The sequence below is a fragment of the Cornus florida genome, unplaced genomic scaffold (genome assembly GCF_030987335.1).
Source record: "Cornus florida cultivar Cherokee Brave unplaced genomic scaffold, ASM3098733v1 CherokeeBrave_3.0.0_Hap2_Chr09, whole genome shotgun sequence".
Lineage (NCBI taxonomy): Eukaryota > Viridiplantae > Streptophyta > Magnoliopsida > Cornales > Cornaceae > Cornus > Cornus florida.
In genome coordinates, this window is record NW_026775579.1 from 56,174,172 (window position 1) to 56,185,159 (window position 10,988).

Genomic DNA, 10,988 nt, shown 5'->3' on the forward strand with positions numbered 1-10,988 from the left:
GATTAATAAAAACAAATAAATAAATTTAAGCAAAAAGTTAAAAAACATAGCTAAGATTGAGAAAATAGAAGATAAAGTAACCTTAATGGTAGAGAATAAAGATTGGTTAGATGTGAAAAGTAACCTTAATGGTAGAGAATAGAGATGGGTTAGATGTGAGGTGAATGGTGGTAGGAGTTGGGGTATTTATAGAAGATAAATGAATTTAATTTTTTTTTTTTAAATGAATTAAAAAACCAAATTTTAAGGGGGAAAAAAATAGGGTTTTACATTTATATTTGGCACAAATCAAAATTTATTTGGACAAACACTGCCTAAAACAATATATTTTTTATTGAATGACTTTTATTTTTTTAAAAAGTTCAAAATACCCATTTTTTTAGTTTTTTTTTTTTTTCCCCAAAAAGCTATTCGGGCCGATGCTGCCAGATTAAAGGAAAAACAACCGCTGCCCCCAAAACGCCGACGTTTTGGTGAAAAAAAAAATTTCCGCGATTGGGCTCGGGCTCGGGCTCGGGCTCGGGCTCGCGCTATTCCGCGGGCCAATGATGATCAATTGGGCCATTTTAATCCAAGCCACTTTCCATTTGGGTTCTTTGTGGGGACACCTCTAACACCGGGTGGGCCTAGAATACCCGGGAATTTATTACTACGTGGTATATTTGGATTTGAAAGAGGGAATGAATAGTGATTGTATATTGGATTTGGAGGTGAAAGTTTCAATTGCCGAATCGGCTTTTTAAATTTAGGGTTTTGAATTTGGAAGGGGAAAAGGGGTATGAATCAATCCGGTCTGTGTGTGTATATATATTTATGGGAGGATAAAGTAAGTTTGTTTCAACACTGTTGTGGTATTAGCTTTTGAATTTTTGGGTTTCAAGGCTCGCAAGCACAGTTTTCAGTCGGATGCTTTTGAGAGATCAGATGATAGTGAAGTGGGATGCATTGAAGAAGAACATATATTGCTTACTGAAGAGGGTATACTCGAAGGAGTTAAGGAGGACAACGAAGGAGCTATTTGCTGAGAATCTGATCCGAGGAAGGGGTCTTTTTTGTCAGTGCTTGATGGAATACCAGATGGCGTCTCTGCTTCACACTGAGCTGTTTGCTGCGTTGGTTGCCGCTGTCAATTCCAAGCTTCCGAATGTGGGTCATCTCTATACAGAAGGATTCTTCTGCAGATAAAGACAGCGTATGAACGGAATGACAAGGTAGGTCTTGTGCATATATATGTATATATATATATATATATATATATATTTTCTTGTTACTACCTTGTTGCTCTTTGATTAGTTCAACCTTTTGCTGATTTGGGTTTGCTTCTGATTGTTCAAATTATTTTTTGGGATTCTTAATTCTCTTATGCATGGGTTTCTTTGATTATTTCAACCTTTTGCTGATTTGGGTTTGCTTCTGATGGTTCAAACTTCAAATTATTTTTTGGTATCAGTTTATTGCAGTGACAATTATCACTACCTCTTAATTGTTAGCACATCTTGTGAACTGGTTCTTTGATTAGTTCAACCTTTTACTGATTTGGGTTTGCTTCTGATTGTTCAAATTATTTTTGGCATTCCTTTATTGACAGCAAGAATTATCTATAGCTCTTAAGTTATTGGCACTTCTTGTGAACTAGAAATTGGTTATTTGATTAGTTCAACCTTTTACTGATTTGGGTTTGCTTCTTATTGTTCAAATTATTTTTTTGGTATTCTTTAATTGACAATGACAATTATCAGTAGATCTTAAGTTATTAGCACATCTTGTGAACTAGAAAGTGGTTCTTTGATTACTTCAACCTTCTGCTGATTTGGGTTTGCTTCTGATTGTTCAAATTATTTTTTGGTAGTCTTTTCTTGATGGTCACAATTATCAGTAGCTCTTAAGTTCTTGGTACTATGAGCAGAATGACAAGGGGTTTTTGTGCATTTTTTCTTGTTACTACTTCGTTTACACTTTTTATTTATTTATTACTTATTTGGGTTTGCTTCTGATCGTTCAAATTACTACTTCTTTGCTCTTTGGTGAGTTCATCCTTTTAGTGATTTGGGTTTGCTTCTGATTATTCAAATTATTTTTTGGTATTCTTTTATTGACAGCGACAATTATCAGTAGCTCTTAAGTTCTTAGCAAATCTCGTGAACCAGAGAGTGGTTAACGGGCATGTGGCTTTGGAACTGCTCATGCTTCTGTTGGACAAGGCTTCTAATGATAGTGTCGAACAAGCTTTTTACTTTGTCAAGGAATGCGGGTCAAAACTTTGACATCGATGCCCCTGAGGCTTGCGTGGTGAGTTTGCCATTAGAATTGTGCTGCGTTTCTAGCTGTCTATTCATTTATATATTTACTTTTTGGGGAATTATGCTTTCGTGCTAGATTGTTTGTTTTCTTTGACTTGTTTTCCAACTGTATTGAATAATTAGATTATTTTCACTCACCCTCCCCCTTTCTGTTATGACTGTTCTAGCCCCGATCTTACTGCTTGAAAAGCAAATTGGATTCATATCCAAACATAAAAATGAAAACTTTCTGAAAAATTCCTTTTCGTTTTTAAGACATTGGTCAAATCATATCTTCCCACAGCATGTAACAAATTCCTTTTTGTTTTTAGGACATTTGTCAAATCATATCTTCCCACAGCCTCTAACAAATCCATCTTTTGTAATTCTCACCTCCCCCGCCCCCCCCCCCCCCCCCCCCCCCCAAAACACCAACAACGTACACACACAAAACAAAATCTTTTTTTTTTTAGCATCACAAGTCCCATCTGAATCATTGCCTTTACGATCTATATTACTTGGAATTTCATAAATGAGTGAAGTACCTTGTGGTGTACACGGCTCTTGGATACAAGTACAGAAAATGTTCCCAACATGTTTGTTGAGACATGCACCTGGTGACCATATCCGATATTCAAGTGTATTCGCATAAAACTATCTTATTATGTTCCTTTTGTTACACTATTACTTTAATAGAAGAGTGCAATGTTGTTGTAGACAGCTTTGGTGATGCACAGTGATATAAGGAGCATTTGATGATACAATCGATTGTTCAAGTCGTGGGACCCACAAGAAGATGACCTGGCTCTTGCCTCTTGGTCTTAGTAGTATAAGTATTATGAGTGCTAATCTTGAGGATTGTTGGAAGCTGGAGTTTTTTTCGGTGTTTTACTATTAGTAGTGTTAGTTTTTTTAGTTGTTGCTTTATTCAAATTTAGGGAGTTTTCTTTCTGGGTTTTAGAAAAGGACTTTGAGTGTTTACATATTATTATAACGCGTAGAATAAATTCTGAGAAGTTGTTAATTTCGTTTTAGGATTATAGAAGGCTTATAGACAGGCTTAATTGGTTAAAAAATAAGGGCAGCTTCTAAAAAATGACAAAATTCAGAATTAATTAGAGAATTTTTTTTCCCTAGTTGATACTCCACACCCCGCGGCGCCCCTTCTCTCTCTCAAGGAATTGTTTGCACTCAAGAGGAGTCGAACATTAGAGAAATTTAAATTCTGAAAGGAAATTTATTTCGTTTTAGGGTTTTATAATAAAATTTGAGAAGTTTTTGCTCCCGTCCTATATTTTCGGTTACATAAAATATGTTGTTCCCCATGTCCTTGAAGAGATATGACGAGGGTCTGATTACATTACTTCGGTTATACATTGGAATGTGAACTTCGTAAAATGCCTTGGTTATACATGGTCAAGATTTTCTCAACTGGCATTTAGGTACATCAAGAGATGCTTATTAATTGTTTTAAGCATGTACCTTGGTGCATCTTTTGGTAACCTATTGTATGGGTCTGTTTGGTGAGTTGAGTATAAAATTTATCAAAACTTAGTCGTGCAGGATATTCTGGAAAAAAAAAAAAAATTGCTATTATCAAGGAATTCACATTGGTATTCCTTGTGAAGAATAAATAACAGGTCTTCAACAAACCTTTGTGAAGACTCAACAGCGGCGACTCTCTCTCTCTCTCTCTCTAGGGGTTTGTATATCATTTATGCTGTGCAGTGACTCTCTCTCTCTATCTCCCTTTCTAGGTTTGTATGTCATTTATGATGTTTTTGATTGATCGTGCAGCTGCTACCTTAATGAAATTGGCCTTATACACAAATTGTTTGTGGCTAGTATATATGTTTATATTAGCAAATGGAGATTTTAGAGGATTGCTTTTGTTGTTGCATTTCATTTGACTACATTAGAGGTTTTGTTTACTTCTGAGTACTTAGTGGTTTAGAGCTCTTTTACACAAGGATTTATTCCTTCCTTGGGTGTTAGTAAATGGATATGCTGTATTCATTAAACATGACAGGGGAAAAAAAAAAAAGTACTCAGAAGTAAACGAAAAAAAAAATGGTTATGATTTTTTTTTTTCGGTTTTGTTTTGCATTACCTCGTGTACTCATGGTGTAAAACTAAAGATTTTTATTATTCTTCAAATTTCATTTTATTGACTTGTTTTTTTCACTTTTCATTTGTAGTTCGATTATTACAAAGCTTCGCTACGTAAGTGTGCATAATGTATAACTACAGAAGTATATTCAGCAATCCATCTAGCTCGTACAGGGTGTTGCATTTTATAAATTAGACACAGAGTAGGTGAAAGCTTAGGTTCTACATGAACATTCAGTCAATTGCTTCTCATATGCACTTTTTACAATTTTGTTGTTTCATTTTGCAGATTAACAACAATGGCATTTATTTATTGTGCTTCAGTGAAGAATGGATTGCTAAGAGACATAAAAGTACGTCTAACGCATGCTAATTTGTTATAACTGCTACTATAATGGGTTGATGTGTATAATTATTATTGCTGTGCGGTTTCTGATATGTAATAAGAAAGGATGACAGACGCATATTGACGAGATAAATGGCAGTTTTATGTTTATTTTCATTTTTTGGCTTTGGCCTTTGCACGGACTCAATTGTTCATGGAAATATGTAGTCCAAAATTGTATAGTTTTCAGGTTGGAAAAAGATGATGTGAAAAATTGCGATTGAAATTGCTATATGTTAAGCATCAAAGCTTTTGAAAATGTCTGTTTATTTCATTTTTTATAAAATGTGATGTGTTTTTAATGACTAATCATTATTTTTATAATTACCATATATTTTATTTATTTATTTTATATATTTTTTTATATTTTAAGAGTGCCGTTTTAAGATAATCTAATTTTAAGACACTTCATCCCTCTCTACATATCTTAAAATTTCCCACACACTACCTCTGTACCTTAATACATGTGACATAGTGGCGCACACAAGTTCACCGCCGAATAATGAAATGAAACAATATCCTTTTATTTTTATTTTTATTTTTATTTTTTCATAATTAAATGAAACAATTTTATTCAAGGCTATTTGTCGAAGTTGGTCAAAAATTGTTTTCATTAGCTCATTTTAGTTATACACTGGATGGATTGGTAATGAAGTATCATTTTCAAGTCTTATTTCTGAGAATATCCAAAATTGAAGTAGGAATGTTTGATCCCCACTAATTCTGGGCCTCTCATATATAAAATTCTGTTCCTATCGACCACACCCATAATTAAACAATGTTTTTATATCATTGCATATGTAAAGAATGAGCAACTGTCATTGAAACTATGGCTTCGTTGTATAAGTAACCACAATTAGCTTTGGGTATTGTTGAATGGTGTAACATTAGATCTGTGTTTCTTCTGACCAGAAATCCTGCTTCCCCCCCCTTTTTTTTTTCATAAAAAAAAAGGTATAAAGGGTCAACCATCGACTTTGTGATTTATTTTATATTATATATTTGTTTTCTATTGCTACAAACTGTTGGGTTATACTATTCCCCAGTTTACCTATTGTGAGTTTTTCACCCTAATGGTATACATTTGTCCGCATACACAGCCTTCGGCCTCACTCATGTCCCCTATTTTGCTTGATTTCTTTTAGATAATATATTGATGTTTATCAATTTGTACAGGTATTTTGGAACGTTTTCGCGGAATTCTTCATGAGGGAGTAATTGGTAAATGGGTTCAATTCTTGATTGAAGGACTAATGACAATAACAAAAGCAAAGTTTCAGGTTCTCTCTCTCTCTCTCTCTCTCTTCACTTTTTAAATTTTATTTGTAGTGTATATTAGCTTCTATCCATATTTAGCAGTCAAGAATGAGAAGTACTTGAATGGCTTCATGTGAATACATATGCAGGGGTGCCCAGCTGTTCGTCCAGAGCTGGACCTTGTTAAGCAGAAAGATCGGTTAACCCATGAAATATCTGTCCTGGAAGAGATCGATCCAGAAGTTGCTTTAGGTATGTTCTAGTAAATATTTTCTGATAAGCTATTTGCTAGTTTTTCTTTGATTTTAAATTTTACTGTTATTTTTTTATTTTCTGCATCAGATATTTTCAAACCAGATCCTCAGTTCTTAAAGAATGAGGAGCATTATAAGGAGTTGAAGAAGACCATAATTGACGAGGAGTCTGATAATGCAGCAGATTTAGAGACAGGCTCAGATGATGAAGATGGTGATGAGTCTGATGAAGAGGAAGCAGAGAAGATGAAAATCAAAGATGAGACAGAGATGTCTATAAATCTTCGGACAAAAATTTGTCTTGCAGTTACATGTAGTGTTAATTATGAGGAGGTTGGTCATCAGCTATTAAACATGAAACTATAGCCTGGTCAGGAGGTGCGTAATATGAACTCTACCTTCAATTCCTCTCTCTCTTTGGAATTAAATCTGCAGTTTTTTTATTTTTTTTCCTGGAATATTAAAAATTGCTATCAAATATTTATTGTCATTTATTATTTTGGGTAGAAAAAAGACCAACAAAGAAATGTAAAAATGCATTTAGACAGGCCAAGGAGCTTTGATATATATGCTTGTCCAACCACAGTTTGTTAATAGTGATAATGAGCGTATTCCACAAGTTTAAATTGGAGAATAGGAAAAAGAAACATAAATCTAAAATCATTTATGAATGATAAAAATCAGCAGTCAGCAAGATTATCGATCGGTTCGTATGGAGTATTAGGTACTTTTACAGATGCTTATTAATTGTTTTAAGCAGGTGACTTGGTGCATCTTTTGGTAACCAGTTGTATGGGCCTGTTGGTGATTTGGGTATAAAATTAATTAAATTTAGTTGTGCAGGATATTCTGGAAAATTTTATTTTTGTTATTATCAAGAAATTCACATTGGTATTCTTGTGAAGAAGATAAATAATAGACCTTCAACAAACCTTGGTGAAGACTGATCAGCGGTGGCTCTCTCTCTCTCTCTCTCTAGGTTTGTATATTGTTTATGATGTTTTTGATTGATTATGCAGCCACTACCTTAATGAAATGAAATTGGCCTTATTCATGAATTTTTTGTGGCTAATATATATATATATATGTTTATATTAGCAGATGGAGATTTTAGAGGATTGCTTTAGTTGTTGCATATCATTTGGCTACATTAGATAGAAGTCCAGATTGTAGATTCAAGACTTGGTTTCAAGTCTCCCCCTGATATCTGATAGTTTCTTCACCTCTTGCTTTTTGGAAGAAGGTTTAGACCCAGAAGAAATTGAAGAATGCATAAATAAAAAGGAGACAAAAAATCAACACCTAAGTCATAAAAGCATTTTAAATTCTCTCAAGGATATTGCAGTATTGCATATCGAACCAACGGATCAGTGGCCTAGCGGTATCAGATCCTTACTTTTCAAAGGGAGGTCAAGGGTTTAAGCCTCGGTGGAGGCAGTGTGTGTGAGTACCAATTAAGAAAAAAAAAAGTATTGCATATCGAGGGAATAATGGGTGTTCATTTTAAATTCTCGGAAGGCTATTGCAGTATTGCATATCGAGGGATAATGGGTGTTTCTTTTCCTATTGCACTCAGTTTGTTAGGGTTTATGTGATATTGTGAGCACCAGAAGATGTTTGTTGTCAGCTTATATGATGTGCCCTCATCTTTTTTTTTTTCCTAGTTGGTACTCACACACACTTGTCTCTTCTGAGGCTTGACCCCTGACCTCTCTTTGGAAAGTAGGAGGTTGATACCATTAGGCCACTGGCCCGTTGGTATGTGCCCTCATCTTTATTCTGTGGAACCCTACACTGTACTTGTATATACGGCTGCAAATGGGTTGTGGCAGGAACTGACCAAGATAAAAGAATCTAGCAAAAAATAAATAAATAAATAAATAAATAACCTTTTTACTCATTGAACCGGAGGATATCGAAATCAAAACCTTGAATTAAAATTATCAACTCCAATGAGTAATAATTACGCAATCCACATTGAAGAACATGTGAATATATGTATCAAGTTATGTGTTGGTCCACATGTTTCCTTTCACAAGTAGTGGGGGTATTAGCAATCTGTAACTAAACAGGAAGATATCAAGTGATCAGTACCTCGGGAGAAAAACTCAAGATTTCAAATATATGCAAATCTTTCACATGAAAACACATTGAAAGAATCTGAAATAATGTCAAATAATATTGTTAGGTATTTTATCTGGACAACTTGGGCTGTATAGGATGGCCGGTTGATTACACAAGATGACTTTGAACTTGTATTACTCATTTGGCAATTTGTGATTTCTTGGAAAGAGGGAGCGGGGGGATATTTGAAGGGGTTGGCTGCAGTGTCGATTTTATCATAAATTAATTAAAAACCTACTGCTGTTTGGCAAACTTGCTAGATCCTTCAGTCGAGTCCGATGTGTGGGCTCATAGGTCATGGCCACATATTTCTATCAAGAGTGCTTGGGCGGCACTTTTATGTTATTGTCATTTTCCCCAATTTTTTTTTTCTCTCTTTGTTGTACAATAACGTGATTCCTTCTAGATTTATCCTTGTATCATGCATATAGGTTACTCATTTTATATAAATTAATAGAAACTTTTCTCTCCAATAAAATTGGTAAAATAAGTTACTTAAAAGTCCATTAGATCCGGTTTATTGTCCATTTGTTTTATTCTATGTAATAGAATGCTTGCGGCTGAGTAATCCGGAGTAACATGGATCTCATTTAAGGCATTCTTTAGACTGCCCATTGACAACTGTTGCTGGAGTCCACTTGAGATCTAGCATTGTTCTTCTTGTTGATTCTACTTATAAATAAAAGGAAGATCAATTCCATAAGAATTTAACAAAGAAGATCAAAGTTTCTAATACTATTCTAGGTAGTTTTTGCTATTTGAAGTTGAATTTTGTCGATATAGAATTGCACTTTGTGTTGTTGTTGTTTTTTTTTTTTCCGTGTTGGTTTCTTTTTCTTTTTTTTTTTGCTTGCATTTAGTTATTTGATAATGCACTTTTGTTAACTTGGGGCAAGTTCTAAATAACTTAGACAGCTACTGATTTTTTTATCTGGCTTATGCAGATGGAGCTATGCGGTATGATATTGAAATTTTGCATTGAAGAGGAAGCTTACAACCCATACTAAGGCCTTCTGGGGCTGCGGTATTGTGCGGTCAGCAAGGTCTACAAGGAAAATTTTGAGAAATGCTTTGTCCAGCATAATTTTACGATTCATCTGCGTGAGACAAATAAGCTGCATAATGTGGTCTGCTTTTTTGTCCATTTGCTTGGCACCGAAGCTCTTTCTTGGCATACTTTATCCTGTACACGTCATAGTTGTTAAAGGCACGCCTAGGCTCCAAAAAGGCCCCAGGCTTGTCAAGGCTTAGCTAGAGCGCCTCAACCTAACATAAAGCCTTCGGACTCACGCTTTTTAGTAGGCTCCAGGCTCAAAAAAGGCGCGCCTTGTATTTTTTAATCATTTATTCCTATCATTTTATTTTTTACTTAATGACTATGAATTAAATGGTTCTTATATCATATATCGTATTGTTTAACCTTATGAAATATTTGAAAAAATTCATAAATTTATGGTTCACTACTTAAATTAAGTGCAATTACTGCTTGATTATGAATATATAATAATACATATTTCAATATGTATTATTTTATACATGCGCCTTGCTTCAATCAGGCTCGTGCCTTATATTGCACCATGTGCTTAGGCTCCAGAAGGCCTTTGGCACCTTAGTGCGCCTTGAGCCTTTAACAACTATGGCATACGTCTAACTGTGGATGAAGCTGCTCCTCATATCTGTCATTTTCTCAGGAGTCTCTTCACGGTAACTTTGTGGGGTTTAATATATTTTTCCACTCTATACTTTTTATTTTGGACAAACACTCACTTTGTCCTTATGGGACGTGAACTATCAATTTCCACTCTTTTCTTTCAATGGATCTTAAATTTGGAAGTCTCCCCTTTGTTTCAAGTAATCTTGTCGACGTTCCTCGAGGATGTCATGTGGTACCTGTAATTTTAAGATATAACCCACTGATTCAGCTATATTTATTGTTTGTAATCCCATCAATTCTGTAGGAGTTGATGACATTTCTGAAACCTTGAGAGATTTCTATTTGGTTTTCCCACATTTTAGAATGCCACTAATGTCATTTATGTATGGTTTCTCCTACAGGGGCTTCTGGAGCACCTTGACTGCCGCGATCTGCAAATGCTGCTGACTGATCCCAATATGCAGGAGTCATTGGAGGGGATGTTCCCCAAAGGATAATAGTTCCAAGGACACACTGTTGTGTATTAGGTTCTTTACGATAATGGGGCTTGGCAATATCGCAGAACACTTGGTAGAATACCTGGACAATGTGCCGGTATGGACCTATGGTTGAGGTAAGAAATGTAGTTCTGCTGAGTCAAATACATCTAGTTCTGAGTCAGATTCAATCTGATGGAAGTTGGAGCGATGGTGGAAACAGGAAGAGGAGAGACTATAAGTAGTTTTTTTTTTTTTTTTTTTTTTTTTTTTTTTGCATTAATTACTTACATGAAGGAAAACTGAGGCATTTATGACCACATTTTCCTCTACAAGGTAACCAATGCATATCTCTAGTGTGTGCCTACACATAAACTCTTTATATTGCATGAAGACCAATATATATATATATATATATATATATAAGATGAAGCCACTTTTATTATTGCA

The 10,988-nt window shown here is 34.8% G+C and overlaps 1 pseudogene; it reads left to right on the forward strand.

Annotated features, from left to right (window-relative positions):
* The first annotated feature begins 687 nt into the window (after nucleotides 1-687).
* Nucleotides 688-10,988, forward strand: LOC132274012 (pre-mRNA-splicing factor cwc22-like; annotated as a pseudogene).